Raw genomic sequence first — 24913 nt, 5'->3', positions numbered from 1 at the left:
GAGGTAATTACCAGGTACCTAAAGTAAAATATTTAGCTCATGACAACTGGAGATTTATATCTTCTTCTTATGTAACATAACTTTGTTTTTAATCTGCACTGTTTATTGCTATTAATGTATTAATTGAGCATTCTATTAGGTCAATATTCAATATTAATTTGAAACATAATACCAATATGTATTCCACTGGCAATTATTTATATTTATACTGCTGTATAAATCAGATTATTCAGATTATGATGAGCAAAAAAGAACAAAATGTTCCGATATCATGAGACTGTTCTCTTTCTAATGCGTAGCATTCCAAATGATTCTCCATCCATTATGCATTCAGACAGTGTGGTCAAGCATTTACAGCAAGTGTCATCAAAGAACATTAGGGCTTTTAGATCACTTATGGTTTACCATGTGTACAATCAAAGGCAGGAGCAGGGAGCCACAGAGATGTAGCACACTATACTAACGACTGAATGCAATAAAATGGCAGCAACACCTGCTGTTCTGATGTTTCCAAATTAGAAATGGTTCAGAGGAAGAGAATTTATAATTTTGTAATACAGTGTTCCCCATATGTGTTTGTTTGGCCCACCTGCTCATGATGGATTTGCATGAATCAGGCTTACCAGGAAACTGACTGCAGCATCTGAAAATGGAATAAATCAATCCGAACGCCATTTAAAGTTGAAAGAATAGAAAATGATGCTGTCTTTATTTATCTTTTTTTTACTTATTCCTTTTCTTCCTTTTCCTCCCCGCATTCTCTTTAGTGGTCACAGCTTCCTGCTTTTGGAAAGTAAACCTTCTTAGCCTGGCTCTTCAAAAGGCGATAAAAATCTGTTGGTGCATATACATGTCAAAAACATTCCACTACTCCAATTTGCAGAGTTATTTCGCAAATGGAGGATCGCATCTTGAAACTCTTATCTTGTGTACAAATGGCAAAGGATAGCACAATGTTTAATTTTTAATATGTTTAGGACTTATAGTTTTGTCTGCTAGATTGTACCAAAAAATCTGGGTGTGACTTGGTTGGTTTAGATTAACGTCAATGGTGTCCAGCCCAATTGTAAATCCTCCACTTACTCTTAAACATGCACAACATGCACTTGATTAGACATGGTCAAAAGCAAGTATTCTAGTGAACACTTTTAAGAAATAAGCTTGCATAAAGCAACAGGTGAAAAACAGATACACTGGAAATATATGAAACTTTTAGAAGTAAAATATATGTGCTTTTATGTTTACAGTGACCCGATCTTGTGAGAAATTAAACCTTGATTTTTTATTTTGTTTGTTTTTGCAGTGACCTTCAGAATAAAATGTGTTTTTATATTGCTGGATCTATCTGAATCTTCCTTTATTTAGAACATACATAGCCATTGCCAATAAAAAATAAAATCATATTTGCAGGAAGCAAGTTAATTTTTTGCCTTTGCTCCGATATATCATCTTGCTTAAACATTCAGAGAACCCGCTTTCCTAACCTTAATGGTAAAGTTTTAGAACTCCCTTCTGCATACCATGGAAACACAGATACTGCCCTGCCCAAACCTCTGAAGAGGAGTGAGAGGCTTTTAGAAATGTTTGATTTCTTAGGTGTTTGTATTCTACTCTACTTAATGTGCCTTCTTGAATCCAAAAGAAAAAAAAACTTCATATCTCAAAATTTATGATGATTTGCTCTATATAGTGGCTTTAATCTTTAAAAAGAAAACAACACTAATAGTTTCCTTTTCCTACCACTCAGTGACTATTTACTAGCTCTCAGTCTGATGTGAACTTTCCAAACACAAAGAGGGTTTGGCAGGTTTTCAAAGTCTTCCTTCAATGTCAGTTTTCACAACCATTATAGTTACATGAGAGATACGTCTTTTTGTGCGGAGGGAAATTGTTAAATTATTACTGTCAGTATTTGTTCTCAATATGATGTATTTTTAGTTCCAGATTTATTTTAATCATGTGTTTAAAAAAGTATAATTTTCTCAAAGCAATTTTTATGTTCTGAAATGACCCACAAATGTGGCCCTTCACTTGGGCACAATGGGCACTCATAGGTACATTGCTCTATGACATTATTTCAGTAGCTTTAATAACAATACAATGATGGTTTTCACTGTATAAAACAATTATAGTTATATCACAGAAGCAAACACAAATGACCATTAGCTTGATAACTTTTAGCATATATTGGGCATTTTTTTAAAAAGGAGTTGAAGCAATTTGCTACATGAGCTGAACTGCATTTTATGATATCTTTATAATGATTTTTTAAACCAAATGTACATTTCATTTGGGGTTTTGGAGTTGTTGTTTATATTTGTGCAGATGGTTACTTATGTGACACATTACATTTTGTTGTTTGTAAAATTGAGTGTTTTACAATCCAGTTCCCTTTTCAGTACTGCATATTCCCTGCATTTCAACAAGTATGTGATTGCCACACCCCACAGGTGATGACTACCCCTGTCACAAGTTTCTGCTCTTGTGACACTGCAAAAAGATATAACAGAAGAGCTCATAAAATAATTTGATGTTTTAGTATCCCTGCTTGGTAAATCATGAACATTCTGTACCATTCAGTTTACTACACCTGGATACAATTCTGTTTTGATTATTTTGTGCAGTTAGGTATTTTGGGGTAGAAAAACGCAGAGAAGGGCTGCACTCTCCCCGGATATCTTATATCCGTACCAACTGCTCAATCCAACTTGCGCCATTTACAAATCTAAAATTCTTGTGATCTTGTGACATTCTAGCTGAGCGTGTCTACGGTATTAACTAATAGCTGGAGAAACCAGCATCTCTTGTGAACAAAACAGAAAGAAAAATCTTCAGACATGCCCATCAGCCCACATTCTGAGTTAAGTCCAGCAAGTATTGTTCTGTCCAAGTAAAATACATTTTGTCATAGCTCGAAAATGTTACCTTTCACAGACATATAGTGTTTCTAACCAGCAGGGAACATATGTCAACATTATCTATTATAACGCAGAAAGGGAAGGTGGGAGGTGGATGTTAATACACTGCAAGGCTATTTTCTGCAAAGAGGGTTTTGAGAAGTACAAAGCCAGAAGCCTCAGATGGTTTGGTTTTGATTTGTTGTGTCAGCAACCTGGCACCCCGGCCCCCCCACTCCTCCTCCCCTCCACGAGTAGAAACCCAAATCTGACTGCGACCTGCTGCCTAGTTCTCCCTTCTCCTTTTAGCCAACTGTCTGCAAGCTGGAAAGTTTTTTTTTTCAAAGACACCAAGAATAATGTCTCCACCAAAATGAAAAGAAACAAAAACATATGACCAACACAGGATGATTAGGTTCACTCCCACACATGAAGCAAGAAAAAAAAAAGCTCAGCATCTGACAATATTTAAAAAAGGGAGTGTACCTTTCAGAAGAGCTGCCTGTTAGCAACAAAAATGTTATTTGAATATGTACACTTTTTAGCTGTTTTATATGTCTATATGTGCCAGTTACCACAAATACCATCAGAGATTTAGAGGCAGCTTGTTGGTAGAAATATTTAGCAAGATGGCAACTGCAGGACTGAAAATATGAAAAAAGCTTAAAGTATTGCTTTTTCATCACTGAAAGCTATAAAATATACAAGCAACTGACCTCAACGCAAATACATCTAATAGCTGAATAAAGTCTAATCTTTGCAATGCTTAAACAAAGACAGCAAATTAACCTGGCACGCAATTTCATCAAACAGTTTTTCTTAAGGAACCTAACCATAAACAGAAATCCATATTTTCATGTAGAGGGTTAAATCTCATTTAGGCCTCGAAGTGTGATCTTCAACGCACTTACACATTAAAGCGATGTTTGTGAGTCACGAGACGGACAGACAGCCTGCCTTACCCGGATTGTGCACTGTACACAACACCCAGAGCTGTCTAACACTTTCAGAATAAGAGGGAAATTCAATCTGCAAAATTGGTGACTTAGAAACAGTCACAGGACACCAGCTGGAAGGATCCACTGTCACTGCCTTTCATTAAGGAGCTCACCAAAAGCCTGAGCTGTCAATATTCTCTGTGTGAACGAACGCGGTTGTAAGTTCGTGTGTGGAGGTGCAGGGCCCTGAGTGATAGAGCAGTGCAGCTCCAGTCATGATTGTGCAAATATTTCCTGTAATGTGATGGTGGAGTTCTAAGAACACTGCCACCTTCTAAATGACACATTAGGTATATTACATATAGAATTTCGGATCACCGGCATTGCTCCAGTACACAACGTGTGAACGTGTTTGAATGAAAATCTCTCCCTGCATGTTCTAATCCCCCCCAACACTGGCAGCTGACACCCACAACTTTGGGTTGTGAAAAGGAAAGTGCTGGATGATGTCATCTCAGCCCCCTGCAGAGCAAGATCATCTGCCCAGCTCAAAGCACAAAGGTAGAGTAAAAAACCTCTGGCAAAATCTTCGTTAAAAACATAGAAAAAAACTTTTTTTTTTAATGATTGCACTTGGTAATACAGTGCCTTGCGAAAGTATTCGGCCCCCTTGAACTTTTCAACCTTTTGCCACATTTCAGGCTTCAAACATAAAGATATAAATTTTTTATTTTATGTGAAGAATCACCAACAAGTGGGACACAATTGTGAAGTGGAACGAAATCTATTGGATTTTTGAAACTTTTTTAACTAATAAAAAAATGAAAAGTGGGGCGTGCAAAATTATTCGGCCCCCTTGCGTTAATACTTTGTAGAGCCACCTTTTGCTGCGATTACAGCTGCAAGTCGCTTGGGGTATGCCTCTATCAGTTTTGCACATCGAGAGACTGAAATTTTTGCCCATTCTTCCTTGCAAAACAGCTCGAGCTCAGTGAGGTTGGATGGAGAGCGTTTGTGAACAGCAGTTTTCAGCTCTTTCCACAGATTCTCGATTGGATTCAGGTCTGGACTTTGACTTGGCCATTCAAACACCTGGATACGTTTATTTGTGAACCATTCCTTTGTAGATTTTGCTGTATGTTTGGGATCATTGTCTTGTTGGAAGATAAATCTCCGTCCCAGTTTCAGGTCTTTTGCAGACTCCAACAGGTTTTCATCCAGAATGGTCCTGTATTTGGCTGCATCCATCTTCCCCTCAATTTTAACCATCTTCCCTGTCCCTGCTGAAGAAAAGCAGGCCCAAACCATGATGCTGCCACCACCATGTTTGACAGTGGGGATGGTGTGTTGAGGGTGATGAGCTGTGTTGCTTTTACGCCAAACATATCGTTTTGCATTGTGGCCAAAAAGTTCGATTTTGGTTTCATCTGACCAGAGCACCTTCTTCCACATGTTTGGGGTGTCTCCCAGGTGGCTTGTGGCAAACTTTAGACGATACTTTTTATGGATATCTTTGAGAAATGGCTTTCTTCTTGCCACTCTTCCATAAAGGCCAGATTTGTGCAGTGTAAGACTGATTGTTGTCCTATGGACAGACTCTCCCACCTCAGCTGTAGTTCTCTGCAGTTCATCCAGAGTGATCATGGGCCTCTTGGCTGCATCTCTGATCAGTCTTCTCCTTGTCTGAGCTGAAAGTTTAGAGGGACGGCCAGGTCTTGGTAGATTTGCAGTGGTCTGATACTCCTTCCATTTCAAGATGATCGCTTGCACAGTGCTCCTTGGGATGTTTGAAGCTTGGGAAATCTTTTTGTATCCAAATCCGGCTTTAAACTTCTCCACAACAGTATTACGGACCTGCCTGGTGTGTTCCTTGGTCTTCATGATGCTCTCTGCGCTTTCAACAGAACCTTGAGACTATCACAGAGCAGGTGCATTTATACAGAGACTTGATTACACACAGGTGGATTCTATTTATCACCATCAGTCATTTAGGACAACATTGGATCATTCAGAGATCCTCGCTGAACTTCTGGAGTGAGTTTGCTGCACTGAAAGTAAAGGGGCCGAATAATTTTGCACGCCCCACTTTTCATTTTTTTATTAGTTAAAAAAGTTTCAAAAATCCAATAGATTTCGTTCCACTTCACAATTGTGTCCCACTTGTTGGTGATTCTTCACATAAAATAAAAAAAATATATCTTTATGTTTGAAGCCTGAAATGTGGCAAAAGGTTGAAAAGTTCAAGGGGGCCGAATACTTTCGCAAGGCACTGTATAAACATATATTTACTTGGCCTGTATATAAAAACGTTTGCTTGCTTTTACAACTTACATGAGTAATGGAAAAGCTTGTTATACAATAATAGGATAAATAATATTTTTATTTATGGTTCTGAGTTTTTTTTATTTAACATACAAACCTTACAATGCTTTGTAATTGTACAAATCATTATACATTCTTTGTAACTATATGTTTAAGTTCATTCTAATTGAGAATATCAAAGTGCTGCACTACTGAGTGTCACTGAAGGTGCAGCCACATGACTTCCATCACAAAGGTTTTTGTGCGTAACTCCTGGTTACTTTTGGCATGATCCCAAAGAGCATATCAATGCGCACTACTACAAAAATGATGAATTGCATTTCACATTAAACTGGTTTGCTAAAATTATTTCTACCACATAGCTGTTTGCCAGAATAATAAGTTAGTTCTAGACTTTTTCGTTCTTTTTTTCTAACGAATGTAGGCCTCGTCACGGTTGCTGGTAATAATGTCTGGTTTGCTCAGCACCACCCAACCACAAAGACACTTTTCATGTAACCTTCTTCTTACTGTTCGGTTAGCCAGGCTCTCGCCACCACAACTGGCTGCCTAAAAAATATGTGACCTGGGATTTCTTACACAATGGGCAACAACAGATGTTTTTTTAGTTTTTTAGCCAAATGCAACTTTTTGCACTGTGCTGTACCTTGATCCTTCTGCTCAGCTGTGATTGTGTATGGCCAAGTTTATATATCACATAAACACTCAGTTGCCAAATTGTTTGAAGCCCTCTGCTGAATAACACTGGGACTCAGCAAGCAGCAAAACAAAGCAGGAACAAGCTACTTATTAGTAAATCATGGCATTTGTATATAGCTTTTCGACCAAAAGTACTTTACACATAGAAGTGGCCAGACTTCATCCACTTCTGAAGTGCGGCTCCACATACTGTAGGTGACACACTGCAGCTACAGTGCCTGTAACACTGGCCCCACTGCACAGACCAGGGGAGTGAGACATCGCTCCACCAGTTGACAAAGGAACTTTAGAGAGGCCTGGAATTTAAGTGGGACACCAGGGTTAAAACTCTGCTCTCTCTTGAACAGTGACATGAACTGAGTGACCAAGTAATCGGGGCCTTAGTTCAATATCTCTTCTGAGGGACATCCTATGGCTCTGCGTCTCCTGTAACCATACTGGTTTGTAAATTCTGGGTCTGAGGTAGAACCACCAACTCCATGTCCACCAGCAGCAAACTGGTTTTCCTTGAAGGTCTCTCTTCCCACTATTAATCACATTTGTCACAGTCTACTCAAGGTAGCCATGCATTTCCTGTCAGTGAGATATGTAGCCTGTTAATTTTACTAGACTCGCAAATCCAGAGGGTGACAAGGGAAAGCAGGAGAGGTTTTTAATGGAAAGGAGCCAGGAATAAAAGTTTACTTTAGAGATGATGAGATATTCAGATTTTTATCAGAGTTTTTATTCCTCTTCCCATAATTCATACATTTATTCCTATTTTTTATAGAAAATAATAGAAGAGCACAACAAAATGCACTTAAAGAGAAACATATTTTCCTGACATATATTTTTTTTAACCACACCATTTCTGAAGTTATCCATTTGTAACTCAACAAGCACCTTCATCTTACACGAGTGTTATTTTCATATTTTTCCACACCGTAACATAAACACAGACATTACAGTAGAGCATTAATAGTGCAAAGTCTTAAATTCAAGACTGGGCTTAATCGGTTTTCCCTTTTTAATTAAGAATTTAGAAATCTCTGTTATTATCTGTTTGTTTACATCTATTATATTGCAGTAAATTAGAGCTGTGAAGTTCTATTTTTAAGCTGGGTAAAAATGCCTGCCTGAGTATGAAGAATCATAACAATATAGATATCATTCATTTCCAGGCCAACAGAAGAATACCCTCTCAACCCAGTTGACGTAAGGGAATGCCCTGCACTAGCAGATGGAAGCATCTGAACCTTTTTAGTCTTAAAAAGAGACGTTTGCGATGGGACCTGATACAAGCGTTCAAAATCCTTAACACAGCCAACGCAGTGGACCTCCTCAGAATCAGTAGTGAAACATGAGCCATGGGACATAACAGGAAAGAACAAGGAAGTGAGCTTGGAGCTGAGAACAGGAGATACATCTTCAGACCAAAGGGCTGTGGGAGTATGGACAAACGCCACAGTCATGCTGTTGAAGCCGAAATCCAGGTTTTGTTGGGGTTTGTTCTGAGGAAGAAAATAAATAATTGGATGAGATCAATTAGCTACTAACCACCAGTTGGGCTAGATGGGCCGAATGGGTTCCTGTCATTTGTAATCGTTCTTACGTTCTTGTGCGCATCAGGGAAACGAGGCAAGGGCAGCCAGCCACAGGTGTATGGAGGGCTGTGATCTGGGTCCAGACAGGAAAAACCCTTAGAACAATTTACTATTGCATCTGAGCAGGATTCATAATAATAGGGATATTTGTCACCAATGTTTTTTTTTCCAGAATTCCATAAAAATCTAATCCCATATCAGAAAAAGTGAATGATTATTATATTAATGTGTTGTCGGATATTACTGAGGTTTTTGATAGTTAGGTGTATTTTTTCCACATTATAAGTCTAACAAAAAAAACAGCATGAACAGAACTGCACTTGGAGTTAATAGCAATATTTACGTGCCCTCTGGTTTTTTATAGCCATCTCTTACTTTATGGAAAACAGCATGCTTGTGATAAACTGAATAAAGGTTGCAATAATGGGCAGTTATTTAACTGATACTGTGGTCTCAGGTCAATGGAGGTGAAAAGTTTGCATATGTCCAAAACAGGGAGATGGGTGTTGACTGATAAAGAAAGTTAGATTAAGGTCACTCTTACTGTAGTACCTTTAGCAGTAGATAAGTGTTTTATTTTATATTTTATGATATTACATACAAGTGGGCTGAAGCTTTTGAGTTTGTCCTCACCAACTGAAACCTGAAGGTGAAACCTCAGAAATACCGCTGATCACTATATGTTGTGCAACTTGGTTTTATCAGAAAACTGTTTCTCTGTAGAGAACCTATCCTAAAAAGGCAATTTGTATTCTAAAATATTTTAGTCAGATTTTTGAGTTTTAGAGTACTGTTCTTCCCAAAAAAGCTTGCGTTTGTGTTGAAAGGATTAATTATATACATTGAACTATTTCCTTGGAAGTTTAAAACCACTGAAAGGATTACGTGTAAAAGGTAAATGTTAAAACAAAATGAAGTAGAATTAGGTATAGTTTCCCACGTCAAATGCAAATCATGTCTGTAACTCTGCCACAATACAATTTTTAATAATAACACAATCTTAAAAGCAAATCACTTGGTAGCGTATTGTGTACTGAACGATTATAAGACTGAAATTGTAAATTACATTTTATTCATTATTGCTCAAATATAGTACATTGTATCCAGTTTCATCTGGGGCCTTTATAATATAAGTCTATAAGATTTCAATAACTAAAATATTTCACCATTAATTTGAAAGGAAAGTGCACAAAGATAAAAGACACATGATGCTACAGTTGTCTTTAAGACAAAGAGGTGGTGATCTAATTTTGTGTATCATATTTTATGATAGTCCTAGTCTCTATATATTTGAGCTTGTTTGTAAAATGAGTCAAAGATTTTGATATTTTAGTGATCAAAGCAGTTTTCAGGAGACTCAATATTTTGAACAAATATAAAAATAAGTATGATCATTTACAAAAAATATTCCATGTAACACACTGTAATGTACAGTATCATACTTAATGATGGAATCCTGCATTTCCATACAATAACATAATTGTGTTTTGTATTTCCCAATGCAAAGCTTGAATGAAGGCAATTGTAGTTACTTTTGATGTTGAGAGATGTGTGTTTGAGTACTGGTCATTTTTAATCATGCTAAACAGAGTGATAGAAATCGTTACTAAGTGAAAACGTATAATCTAGAACTTTATGACAGTTTGCTCTCCTGTTGAAATGGATCTACAATAAGTCAAGATAAAAAGGATGAGCTATATTGAACTAGTCAGACTATAGAAAATAAAACTTAACAATACGTTAAGTCTCATTAATTGTCAATGTGTCCACCCAAATACTCCTTAGCAACCGTTTTCTTTGGGAATGCTACACAACGTTAGTCTAAACACCTGACCCAAAATTACACGTAATTATAGTCCCTCAGTATTCCCCACCTGCTGCCCACAGCCATGATATCATGTATTACCTAATATTATAGGGGTGAGAACATGTTCACTGGGGACTTGACCTAACTGCCGATAATGGACTGTATCTGTGTCAGTATTTTCCAGCTTTGAAAACTAACCTATAGCAATTCTATTCAGGAAGGTACCTTATAAGATGCTTGGCTGCACCGAGCACATAAATAACAAAGAGCAGGGTAGATAGCTAACAATTGTGAATTGCTTTCCCAAACAAACCTCCTTGGTGAGAGAAGTGATGATATATACTGTGGATACATGGAGGTGCAGTGACTTAATACAGCACAAGGGAATACGTTTTATAGCAGCCTTGTAAATGTTGCAAACTGATGTTTTCAATTATAATGACTCAGAATAGGAGTTCTACCCTTGATGGCTAAAATAAGCACAGCCCTTTATATTCCAGTACTCTGAGCTTTAATGACTTTTCGCCAAGTCATAACTCAGATGTTATATGGGAAAATATGTTTTATTACAAGAGCATGGAGGTGAGACACACCAAAGGAGACCCAGTTCAACTAACCAAAACCACTTATCAACTAACACCTTCCCTGAACTGTCTTAAAGGACTAGTTCACTTTGCTATAACTGACAATAGCTGACAGCCTTTTCACAATAATGTTTTACAAGACCTAATACCCTTTCTTCTCAAATATAAAGAATAACCGGTGCTGTTGTACCAAATCATGTCTTTGTTTAACTCAGACCAGCATTAGAGGATACCTGAATAACAAGTATATATATACAAATGATTTAAACTAATAACATAAGGTACATTAATAAAATATGGTTAAAATCACCAGATAGCTTCTGATACCTTTCAGAAAGCATTTCCTTGATTCCTTTTAGTACAGACTTTCACTTAATAAAGATTGCTTTTTAATGGCCTATCTGTGTTGATTACATTGCAAAATGCTTTAAGGTGTTTTAGGCAGTAGAAGATGTCCTCATTGACAGTCATAATATGACTCTGCAGCAATAAGGACATAACGTTTAATAACTTGCCCTCTGCAAATGGCTAGTGTTCTCCTTCACACCTTCTTCCACCTCAGTTTAGCTACTGATTGGACGCTACTGAGAAACAGTATTGTCAAAGTTCAGCCCTGGACAGATTAGCTAGTATACACTGAAGTACACCCAGGTGTCTAAAGATATTGCGCATACCAAACACAAAATACAGGAACTGTGATTTAAACATCTTTAACAATGTTTTATCTTAAACATTGCCAAAGAGTTTTTACTATTTTTATATGGTAATAAATGATGATTGATACTCTTACATCTATTAATACATCTATCAATAAAAGAACAAGAGTAATACAATGGAGCACTATCTCATAGATGGAGGGATTAGCAGTGCTTTTTTTTCTGGGAAACTTCACCGCTATAATTTTTGGGTAAACCCACAGTTCACAGCGCCATGAAGTTATATCTCATCTACTACTCTACCTTCATTAACTAGTCTGTAGCAGTGAGGAATGTGCTTGCAGGAAGATGGCTGTAAACTTTATAAGGTTTGACAGCAGAGTTGACACTAACATGACCCTCTGGTTACTCCCTATCAAGCTTCTGCTGTCTGCAACTGTCCGGTCATACATGGGAAGAAGTGTTTGGGCTGCTTTACTCAATCTCTTCCTTTGTGCTCCAGCTCTACCATTCCTAATAGATAATCTGCACTTGGATGTTTCAGCCAGGTTATCTAACAAGAAACAAAAGACTAAAAGAAAACAAAAAAATATTTTCTACCCATCTGATCATGGTATTTTAAACATTCTTCAAACTATGTTGTCCTATGGGAATGTAAATTAGGTGGACTTTTTTAAAATAACACCTTAAACTTTTAGGTTTTACCCCCAGACAAATTCCACTAGCCTTAGAAACCATCATGGGATACCACAGATCTTGGCGGGCCACTAAATTTGTTTAGTGGCTGCCCTTCTGGCTACCATAAGGACAAACTGAGTTTACATTCTAAAAAAAAAATTGTGTAACTGTTTTTGCCAAGATTCTGGAAACTTCAGCTCAGAATCTCACATTTGTTTTTGTGGTCAAGCTGGAAAGCCAGCATCTACTGAGTCAAAGACACTGAATTGCTCTCAGCTAATATTTTCATCTTTACTGTTTGTTTTAAATCCCCTTACAAAAACAATACGGGAGATCCCAGGTACAAACGCACTAAAATCTGATGAAATACAATGATGAAGCAATGTTTGCTTTGGTTTGCTTCATATTTTAACCTTCCGCCTGGTTACTTTCGAGACAGATTTGTGCTGTGGTGGAAGATTTTCTGCCAGTCTTCTCTCGTTGGGTTTTGATGTTTTCCTCTACATCAAGGCGGCTGTTGCTCCCTCACAAGAGAAGGTTTAAGTTAATTTATCACTCTGAGAGTGACTCAACACAAACAGGAAGTCTTCATCAGCAGACTCACAGTCAAGACAGATATTAAAGGTAGTGAGTGGAAGAGAGCTGCCTTGCCGTCTGGATCCAGACGCATTTATCCCTCCTGCTTACTTATCAGTGTGCCCTGTAAATCTACCTGACAGGCCTTTACAGGTACTGCTAATCCCACTGATTTCATTCATTTCTGTAACTGGCAGGAAGCCCTCTCTCGGCAGGGAGTTCAAGTCTTATCCTTTTTGTTGCTGTTACTATAGAGGCCTATGTCTGTTGAAAGTGATGAAAAATACTGCTCTGATCCTTCCCAAGACATGAGGAGTCAAAATACACTATGGATACCACCTAAATTTATCATTTTAAAAACCTGTCCTCAGAGATTTAGCACACTACAGACACCAGTTTGCAATATGTTTGCATATATATACATAACACGCTATAATAAAATACACAAATTTACTGAAAGGTTTAAATTGCAAAGATGTATTTTTTCTTTGCAATTTGTTTTTGTAATATACGTAGGGAGAAGGAAAGTATTGTCTAGACTCATTCTTTTCTTATTTACACATTGCAATTCACTTAAATCCACAAAATATTGTAGTATAAGCAATATAAGCAGTATAAGCAGTTAATATAAGCAATACGTACACAATTTCAGCAAACAACACTTTAGCATTTCTACTGATGTAACTGCTAAGTATCGCTATCTTTTTGTTTACATGTTTTTAAAGAGAGAAATACACATATCATTGCTTGGTTTAACTATCTAGTATTACTGCTAATTAATTCGATCAGTACAATGTAACATTCTAAACTTTGTTTCAAATTAAAAAAACAATATGATGGATTAAACTGATTATTTTAGATATCTGAAATACCATTAAAATCTCCAACTTAATAAAATATTGTTTTTTGTTATGTTTCATATTCAGAAGAAAAGTGTAAAAGAGATTAAAAGGCTAATTTAAAAATGATGCAATTGCAATTTGCACATTTAGTTGCCCCTGTACCTAAATTATCTGTGCCAAGAAACTGGATACATTTCCAGTTTCTTTACCACTTTAAGGCTCAATGTGTGCTGTGCCCCTTGCATTTCCTTAATTCAGTCTTAACTGGGACCTTGTCTATATGCATGTTTATATCATCCTTGCTTCTTGAGGAACTCCAGGAAAACACTTGTGGCTTTCACTTGTCCAAATTAAAGCCCTTAAAATTAACAGACATCAAAATCACTAATGATAGTGGGGATATTGGGAATATTTACACACACAAACAAATTTGCATCCAATACAGCAGGTGTGTGTGTGTGTATTTATTTCTGTCCTAACATTTTTAAGACCGTTGAACTGACATTTTTAGGTTTCAGACATGACTAAGGATCTTAAGCTGTTGTCTCACATTTTGTTGTCCCTTAATCACTGATAGGAGCACTTTGTTTTATTATCATACCTTCTCTCTCCACTTCCTTCCTGAGCTAGGCCCTCTGCTAACTGTCCTTGCATTCTTCCAGCCGGGCCCGGGGCCCGGTCCTCCTGCTCCGCCGATGGGAGAGGAAGAGCGGAGGGGAGTTTGACAGCCCGCAGGTTTGCGTGCAGTTACTGGCCAGTCACATCCTCCTGCTTTCCATTGAAAATCAAGCATCACCTTATCGTTTCCTCACCAAGATTAGGCCCTGTTTCCTGAGGACTACTTCTGAGGTGAAATCAAGTTGCAAGAGGGTTAGGGGGTGGGGGAGAGAGCTGAAAAGTCCAATCTGTCAAACTGCATTTAGAAAAAAAAAAGGCAAAAAAAAAAGCACAGAAGTGAGCATATTTAACAGGACCTGTTTCCTGCACTCAGGAGGGAAGAATGCTCACTACCAGAGCTGTGTGTATAAGGAGATCTGCGCTGGTGTTATCTCTGACCTGCAGCTTAGCCCTTGTGTCTCAGCTGCCAAAATACTCCTATTCAACATTGTGCTGAGTTCATCAATGCTTCATGTGTCAGGATCCTAACAGGAAAAAGCAGGACATACAGTCACTCTGTTCCGATGCCTGGGGACCCTATGACAAGCAAAATCCCCCTGCAGCCTGTCCATATCAACCTACGGCAGGTCAGAACACACAGCTTCTCCACAACCACAAGCTCCAGCCCACGCCCTTTCCCCCTGTCAGGCCTGTCATTTCACTGAGCATCCAGCCTGCTTTATCTGAAAACCTGAAGTGAATATGACAATTGAGAAGAGCTGCCAAGGACTGGTTTGTTTAAATTTAGCAATAACTTGGCAGCCTAACGCTCAAAACTGCTAGGTACAATACTAACTCACTCGCTGCGCTTCGCTGTCCTGTGTGCGCAGATTCCATGTGGCTCAGTAGATGTGCATGAGGTGGGTTTTTTTTGTCTGTCCTTGCATGCTCGTGCCTAGGGGGACATAATTCTGCAAAAGTCACAGACAAAGAAAAAAGACAAAAGTCTTTAAAATATTTTTTCACATCTCATCAATATAGATTGTCTGAGATTCTGTATCAAAAGAGACGTACTTTGGAATGAACAAATGGTAAACCCCTGTGCTGTGATGCATGTTGTGTTCATGATAATGCAAATTGTAACTAGTGAGAAGGAACAATATGAAGTCGTACATACTCTAAGTATGAAGATTTCAGTCTACTGAATGATCTGAATGCCAGTGGTAAGCTGAGCAAAGCTGAATGTTAATAAAACAAACACCACATGTGCAGCTCATAGAAAATAACACAATCAACAAAATATTTAACAAAACAGTCTTCAAAGTTTCATACAGAAACAACGCAGACTCCTTTCCCCCACATTTTTCTGTGCTACATTAGTAAAGTAAATCTCACAATTTACCTATTTCAAGAGCTACTTGCCTGAGAATGTGACAGTTCTGGGGAGTGAGTCTTATTATACAAATGGCGTATGATTTGAAATCATATTTGTTAAATAGGTCTGAGCATTGTACAAAACGAAATGGGGCAGTTTCCTGAAATACCTTTCCAGTGCACATTATTTTTCTAATGGATTGAATCAGATTGGAATGAACATTATAAAACTGCATCATGCGTGAGATCTCCAGTTACCTCCAATGTATAACCTTAATGAAATCATCCACAGTGCAGTGGTGCAAATGTTAAGCTTTAGTCTTAAATCTTAACTCATAGGCATGACTCCCTGTGAAGGCTTACAATTTAAGCAGATTACCTGAGGTGCATTTTGGAGCCCAGTACTTTCTTTGTTAAAAAACAAAACCTTTTTCATGTAACTTTATGACTTATATTATTATGTATCAATATTGTTGTTGTTGTTGTTGTTGAGCAGTTATTAAAACTGTTTCATGTGTATCTTGTGTACAAAGTACATATCAATATATTTTAAACAAAAATAAATAATGTTTATTTTGAGTTTGTTGTGTACGTGCAAACACTACAGCTTCAAAGAAAAAATATTTCAATAGTAAAGTTCCTTCAAGCATTATGGTAGCTCATCATAGTCGTAAGCAATTACTATGATGAACTAGTTTTGCATTGTGGCTAATAGGTTTTTAGTTCTTGTGCTTAAGCAGTCTTTGCTAGGGTAATGGGATTTACATTTAAGGGCTCTGTTCAAAATTAATGCTATCCAGACAATAGTAGTGTGCCCTGAGTCAAGTGTTATTAACCTTTAGCCTGTGAAAATTCATGCTCTTCTATTCAGGTGAAATAAATGTGGATGGAATGACTAAGTGTGATGTTTAATGAATAACTGTATCTGAACTTCACACTTGATAAGGAAATAATCTTGTGTTTCTAATTTTCTGTTTGTTTGGGTCAGATTCCTTTGTGAACCACACCATAGCATGTCATTGACCATGATATCCTGCAAATTATAAAGTGATTACTACGTGACTTGTCTTTACAAAATGTTAAGAGAACAGACTGACTGGTGTCACATCAGCACAGAGCTCGGCAGATAGTTTACCACTTTGAATGTCAAAAGTAAAATGCTGCACATATAACAATGCTTGGAGTAACTGTACACAAACGCAACTTGTAGCCATAACATATTTCATTACTTCCTTGGTACTAACTAGGCCACTAGAGCTTCTGGTTCGTCTTGTAAAGCCTGGCTATACCCCATTTGGTTGCTTCATTATTGCATGCCTAGAAATGCCTCACTCTTTTCCAGATAACACAATTCATAAGAAGTCACAAAACAAATAAAATGAGAAGCCAAATGCGAGGGGCAGAGAAAGACGATAAGCTTCGAAAAAGAGATTTGGGGCATTAAACCACCTGGCAGAGCTGGCACACTGAAAGGCTCCCGTGACGTGACGAAATGAAACAGGTGCACAGGTACACATTCTTGAGCTTTTCTGTAACAGCCTCATCCAAGCACAGGCATGCCCCGACAGGTGCAAAAGTTCAAGTTACAGAGTTGAAGTGGCAGAATAAATGCATGGCATTAGAGTCTGACGTGCTCACTGAACAACCGGGGATGTTAATAACTGGCAAGGTACACTAATCTCTGATTGCAACATTTGGTTTACCTTAATCTGGAGGGACAGCTGTATTAAAGAGGGAATTATACTAATCAGTTCAAGGCCCTTGCATATAAAACTTCCCATTAGGCTTAAAGTACAACAGCTTACCACTCATTCTCTAGGAGCTCTACATCTGGTTCTGAATAAGGCCGTCTCTAATTTGCAAGGTACAAACTGAGATGGGGGGGTGGGCTTGAGGGGTGGGCACTGACAGTTGTGGGGGGATGGGAACAGGAGGGAGGAGCAGGCTCCTCAGTCTATGAGAATTTCGAAAACACAAAGCCAGCTTTGAGGCATCTACAGCAGCGTAGCCATGTGTTATCATCCTCCGGTCATTTTTACTTCTCTCTCTCGCCGGAGGTGTCCAATAAAAAATAAAACTGGTGTCTACGAGCAAAAAAAAAAAAAAAAAAAAAAAGGCCTGGTACAAAGCTTGGCTTTGTTATCTTAAGTCAGAAGGTATGATAGGCTATGCCATATGGCTATAATCCTGCAATATCTCCGATCACCTGACAGGAAACCTTCAGACATAGTGACCTTATTTGGCAGGTCCCAGGTTAGGGCTGTGAAAGGGAGGGGGATCTGTTTCTGCTGGATCCAAAGGTTTGCGTTGATTTTTTTGAACCCTGCAAACTATAAATCCGACTGATTACTCTGCACTCTTTTGCTTGACTGAGCCTTTACAATCAGACGTCCCTGTTAACAATAAGCCCCTGATGAATCAAACATCTATGGCATTAGTTTCACCTAGCTGCCTCTTTCCCAGGCACCGCAGCTCTTTGTCAGACCTTGTTTGATGAGAAAAACTACTGACACTTGGTGCACCTATTGATAAACAATTCTGTAATGAGGGGCCAAAAAAAGCCAAATAACTTGATTAGATCTGTGCAAGCTAACTGCTTCAGCAGCGTTCCCAGGTTAAGGTAGATGTGTCGTTTTCGACATATGAAACTGGATAAAACCTGCTCCAGTCATGTCAAACTTGTCTTTCAGTAATTAAAAAATAGCATATAAATGCAAGCAGGTTAATTACCGAAATTATCCAGATTTCTCTCAAAGAATGGGTAATTAAAAATCAATTTCTATTTTAATCTTTTCCATTCTCCATTTCTTAGGCATATAAAAGATGTGTAGGATTGAAGGTAACAAAAGAATTTTGAACATTAAACTTTGAAAACAGATTTTTTTTTATTTTATAGTAGCAAAATCTAGAAATTTTAGTCTTTATTTCATTTTTTTATTTCTTGAGAGTATTTCAGGTGTGGCCATTCGAAGAATAATAATGACTGATTAAAGAGTTAAGCTCTTTTGACAATTTGTTTTAAAGCACTCCTTTATGACATGGTAAACCACATGACTACAAAATAATCGTTAAAAAAAACAATAATATTAATAGCTTGTGTCAATTTTATAATAGGAAAATGGTTTTAATATATCTCTGCATTTCCTGTAAAAAAGGCAAAATAGAAGAACAATAATCTAACCACCTTTCTAAAAATATGTCATTATAAATAGCATTCCACCTTAAAAAACAAGCCTAGACAATAAGCTCCAGGATCTGTGGACCATGCAGTGTCTGGCTGGAGATCAAGCCTAAATTTACTGTGACACTGTTTGTGACACAAACACCTATTTGTTAGCATGGAGCTAAACAGACTGAAAAAAGGTTCGTTTGTCTAACCCATGATGCTTTATTTTGTATATACATTAAAACAGATGATGAAAGGGGCTAAGACACTATTAAGGGCTATGTTTCAAGGTGTGAAGCCGTGCTTTCTTGAGAAAAAATGTAAAGCATGTGTATCTATCTCAAAATACTGTACCTTGTGCTCAAATTAGCAGTGCTTTTAGAATAAATGTAATAATTTTAAATGCTATTAAAAGAAAAACTTAGTTTGTTTTAAATATATGACTTACTTCGTGTGGCATATCATAGTATTTGAATATTATGCAAGAAACACAAGAAGCACTTTATTCTATTAATTCATTTGAAGTGCAATGTGACATGGTACCATTATTAGTTTAAGTCCTTTTTTGTAAGTCGGGTTAGCACAGAAGATCTCAAATTATGATAGATGAAAGTATGTAAACACAAGATATCCCATACAATTTAAAACTCACTTGTATATATAGAAGCTCTTGTGGATAAGAACTTTTTTCAAATAGAAAATAATGCTTTAATGAGAAACATCAAAGTGTTAAAAACTTATCAGAGAAAAACATTTTTTTAGAAAGCTGAACATTTCCTCATACACTAAAATGCATTAGGATTTGACTTTTAATATATTTGAATTATACAATCTAAGAAACTGAATAGTTGTTCTCAAGTTACCCTTACCGGATTCATGGAAAAACTTACTGCAAGTTGTACTTTACACAGTAGTTTTCCTGAAAAATATTTTTCCTGCCATTGTCACATGAATTCCAGCAAATTCGACACAGTCTTTACAGGCCTGTATTATGTAAACTTCTGTTTTCTTGTCTGGGTCAAATGGTAAAGTAAAGTCTTGCCTTTGCCATTAAATTCAGACATTTAAACTGGATGATATAATAACACACATCTTCAATTTATCACTGATGCCTGAGAAACTCATGCAGAAGCCTTGCTCATACAGAAGCCTTTACTTTTTATCGCTTGGCTATTTGATTTTCTGTTCGGTTGTTCTTAAGAGCTCCAAACAGCTTTTAGTAATCAGTACAGCCACCAGTTGACGAGAATCTGCATGCTGGATGTCATGGACGCCTGCGATTTCTTACATGGGCAATGTCCTGAGACTGCTCTTCAAGAAAATGACTCAAACAGGAGAAATTCTTTCCTTTTAGTCTTACACATGTTTTGAGGCCCCAGAAGGTCAAGTGCTGAATGAAACAATGAACTTAATCTGACTGTGCCTCAGGTGAAAGCACTCCAATAAAGCTAACGATGCCAGGAGCCTCATGTTTCAGACACTGGCCCTGATATTAAAGTGACCATTCTCTAGTGAATCAGCCACTGAGCAGTGCGAATGCATGAAATCATGACTGCCAACCTTCAGCAGATCTCTCAGAGTGGGTCTTTGAACAGCCAGTGTAGTGGCAATAGTAAGGCTGCCCCTGTAGTTGGGAATATCCTGCAATACTTTTCACATATAGTAAAATATACCAATGGTAGCAGTTACTAGCAGGGAACATGTGATTTGACATAACTTTACACAGACTTCACTGGTTCATCCTCCAGGCAACTTATTTGGAATTTAATTCCGTTTCATGCGGTTTCAAGATTTCAAAGAAGTGGTTTAATCTATATTTTGTAAAAAACTGTAGCGATTGTAATGTGCAGCATATTACAGCAAACTGTTACAGTTTCCATAAATATTTAATTATATAAAATAAACTATTTTTCCTCTTAACAATATCTAAAAGTAATTACAATATTAAGCAACATCATACAATATTAATAAAATCATATATTTATTTTACAAATAATGCCCTACATAAACTCAAATGTTATCCCTTCATGATAGCTTTGTATTGGTTATTACAACAGTAATAATCTCCAGTATTTAATATAATTACATCTTTAATACAAAAACTTGTTGACTATAGAGCAATAACATTTTATATAATGTGAGGGAAATCATTCTTTTTTTCCAGTTAGCCTTGTTTACTCATTAAAATCCTCCTGTTATTAAAAATATTTTAGCATTGTTTCCTGACCATTTTGAGAGAGCATTTTTCCTTTTTATTTATCTCTGCATTTTATGAATCTCTCAGACTTAAAGTGAGAATGAAATTTTTACATGCTGATTTAAAACAAAACATTAATTATTATGTTTTTTACTTTGTTTCATTAATAAGCAGGCAAAGCCTGCTGAACTAAAGTTTTCGGAAACTAATTGGTGCTTTTAAATAGGTTTCATGTAGCCTTAAAAAAAACAACTAAAGGCAACTCAGGTTTTTTGGAATTTTTTAAGACCTGGTATTTCCAGAGCACCTTTAGGAAACAAACCTGTGCTGAGAAAAAAGAAAAAAATAACAAGTCAACATTAATTGTGACTGGCTGGAACAAAATGCCTAAATCAATACAATGACGGCTCATCTGCTTGTCATTTAACCATTACCTGGGAGACACACACCTCCTGCTGTGCCTGATTTTGATCCAGATTTACAACTGCCTCTATCCTGAAGAAATGTACTAAGCCAGATCCATCCCAGCTTCCTTTCTCATTATTCTGTTTGCCCTTAATATCTCCTTTTATTTCCCCATGTTGAGCTGCTTCGCTCCTTATTTATTCACCTTTGCTGCTGAGAAATTGCATTCAAGGCTGACTGAGAGCACACGACCAAGTATCGGTGTAAGTGAACAGCATGTAGGTTTCTAGAATACACATGCGGCAACATTCATATAGCTCGTATGAAAACCAAATCATTTGAAAAACATTCTGAGCCCAGAGCAGCTTTGAAGTGGTTTGTCTCTTAAGAGATAACTTTTAAAACCAACAAAACTATGCACAAAGGCATACACAAGAATTTGATTAGGCAACCAACTGTTGTAGAATATCTGTGTCCAATAAACACTTTTCAGGGTTTCACATATTAATGTACCAAAGGGTAAATTTTGGTTTGTGTCCACTTTCATAGCGTAAAAATACATTTGTAAAAATGTATAATACCTCCTGTAGAAAAAGTAAATATTTACTTTTTACTCTGGAAAAACGTTTGTATCTGATGTGCTTGAAATTTTATAAAGGAAACTCTTTACATTGGTCCATGAATCATTTATTTAATGTGCCAGAAAAAATGATGTTGATTCCTCATTTCTTTATTGCTTACTGCTTGGCCACCTTAAAAATTAAAACTCTGCGTTAAAAAAGATTCAGTGCCCCTAAATGTCAATAGACATATTTTCTTAACTTTCAAAATTTATAGGTGAAACATTCATGCATTAGTCAGTTCATGAAACTGAAACATTTTTAAAAAACTTTTTAAAGGATGTTTTTATATGCTTAGATGTCTGAATTAAAAAAATCAATTTAAACATGAAACAAAAGTGAAAATGAAAAAAAAAACACTTAGCTTTCTGTGTTGAATCAGACGATTTTACCTCTCTCCGGTATTTAAATTCAAGTTGGTTTTATTTTCAGAACGTGTGATTAATCAATGTTAATTTCCCAGGATTAGTTAATTTTGGCTATTACTCATTCCACTCATTTCCACTTACATGGGCATTATACAGATTTAGATTAGGGATATGTTTATGTTGACAGCAAAAGCTGGATTAGTTCATTTATGGTAGGAAACTGAGTAATTGTGAGGGAGGGTAAAGTGTAGCAGAAGTTGGCTTTCTCACCAGACAAAAGGCAGTTCCCCACGCACGTCCACATGCACTCTTGTGCAGACGAAGAATTCTGGGGATGTGCATTGTCCTACCGAGCAGACAACTAGCAAAGCAAAAAGGACAGACAAATAGCTCCAGAGGTGACAAGGCAGGGAAAATGAGGTGGCAGGGGGAAGGGAGGCAGAAGGGAAATGATACAGGGCAACAGATGACTAGTATTATCCTATCAACCTGCTGTTAGCTTATATTCGGCCACCCTCCTCTCTCTCCTGCATTTGTTAGGTTAACCGGTGCAAGAGGTCTTCACTGGCAGTAAAACAAGGTTATAATGATGGCAAATGTAGGGTTTAAGGTATAGAATAAAAAACAAACTCCAAAAGACCACTGCAGGGGGAGTTACCTCTGCACAAGGTTTCATTTTACTCACTGGCTGCAAATCAGCATTTTCAGTGGACAATAGGCGCAGCAGTGGCCTCATGATTGCTTCTTTTCAAATGGTAATGGGCATCCTAACTCCTCTGCCAGGTTTTTCTTAGCAAAGGACAAATTACAGTTTACAAGGCAGAGAGAAATAAAAAAATCTGAGCTGAATATCTTTTTTTTTATTCGACAAACTGACATGTAAATTACCCTTTAAGTGCTCCACTCTAGGGCTCTGATCATCTCCTAATTGTCGCAGTCAATTGTAGCCAACAGTCTCTTCAATCCCAGGCGCTTTGACAACAAGCGTAGGGATCAAAGCAGAATCAGCTCCCTTCAATTTCTCTCTGTTTAGGATACTACAGAAAAGACTGAAAGCGAGAGGTGGAAGGGCACCACTGTAGAGGAATATTGAGTGTGGAAAATTATTACAATAGTAATTTGTTTCATATCTTTAATGGCATATATTCATCGGAACTCTTTTATTACATATTATAAGAGAAGAAGCATAAACAGCTGTAGGGCTAAATGGGATCTTAAGCACTTAAAAGCTGCTGGTGTGTTGGCATACTTCTTAGAAATCTTGACAAGGCAGATCATGATTGGAATCATGTCTCACTCAGACTGACAATGCAGTGTGATTCTTTAACAATGCTCTTACTGATGGAAATAGTCCAACTACAATTTTTTAAGCTATGTATTAGTACAGGCGATTTCAGTTCATGTTGAAATCCTGCGGTTTACATGAAAACTAAGTGCTTACCTCAGTTACATTCCTGTTCTTTTTTTTTTGAAGAAAAACCTTAGTGTACGTGATATATCTGCTCTTGGAACAAAGCTCTTGGATAATTGCCTATATTGCTTCCCTGACAGTATTATACATGTAATTATCTTTTACCTGAGATACTCTGGACTGTAAAAAGAGTGAAGTACGCTAATTACTTTCTTACCAAATTTATTTTGTATTTGTGTGTGTTTGTTTCTGCTTTGTGGCAAGATCAATTTTAATTACGTTTTTAAAGGTTTTTCGGATTGCAAACAAAATTGTCTATCATAAAAGTCTTTTCACAGGCCGAATAGATTGCCGAACATATGGCTAGTTTTATTTAAAAATACAGTCAAATTAGAAACAAGCATAATTACTTATGGTCAAATGTACTGTCATTGCCAAATCACACATAAGATGGTTAACTGCTGCTATTATGAGGAGTGCTTCCCCTGACCTCAGCCTTTGGTCTAGCAAAAACCACACGGACTTAACCAGACTCGGGAGAAAAGGAACTGTGTAGGTGTTCATCTGTGAAAATAGTGAGTACAGTATAGATCACAGAGGACTGGCTAGTACTGTATTTTAAAAGCTGCTCTAAGCTTTTAATAACTGGTACCGCCCACTTTATAAATGTGTAAATACATACACTGCTTTTACTCTTCATTGACTTGATGAAAACAATAAAGCAGTACATTCCTTTTGTTTGCAGTTTGGTTTTTGATTATAGACAATGAGCTTTTTATCACCTTTTTAGTAATGCTGTCTATTAACAGTTTAGACTTCTGCTAACCTCTCTTATCTAGTAACTGAAAAAGAAATATGAAAATTTGGATCACTGGTCATTGATAGTTAAGAATGGCCCTTTAAAATGGGACCCCTCTGGAGTAATCTATCATAAATACCAGTGGTAGTAACTCCCACTGGACAGGCAAACAGATAGGAAGTATGGGAACGTGAATATTAATTAGTTTTGACCAATTCCACAAAGTTACACAGAGGACGTTGTCTAAAGGGACTTCTAATTCTGCTTCGCATATATATATACTTAAAGTATTTCTTGCTAGTCAATAGATAAGAATTGTGGGAATGAATATTAATTAGCTTTCATCGTTTCACAACGCTAAAAAGCAGAGGTAAGCCTGTAAGGCCCACAGTAA

At 37.1% G+C, this 24913-nt stretch overlaps 1 long non-coding RNA gene across 1 annotated transcript in view; it reads right to left on the bottom strand.

Annotated features, from left to right (window-relative positions):
- Positions 1-22666, bottom strand: part of LOC138241984 (uncharacterized) — a 30426-nt gene extending 7760 nt beyond the window's left edge. The window contains exon 1 of the long non-coding RNA XR_011191253.1: positions 22580-22666. This is a non-coding gene — a long non-coding RNA (uncharacterized lncRNA). The remainder of the gene's footprint in view (positions 1-22579) is intronic.
- Between the last annotated feature and the right edge of the window lie 2247 nt (positions 22667-24913).

This window comes from Lepisosteus oculatus, chromosome 12 (assembly GCF_040954835.1).
Source record: "Lepisosteus oculatus isolate fLepOcu1 chromosome 12, fLepOcu1.hap2, whole genome shotgun sequence".
In the NCBI taxonomy this organism is placed as follows: domain Eukaryota; kingdom Metazoa; phylum Chordata; class Actinopteri; order Semionotiformes; family Lepisosteidae; genus Lepisosteus; species Lepisosteus oculatus.
This window is presented reverse-complemented; position numbering and strand designations above follow the sequence as displayed.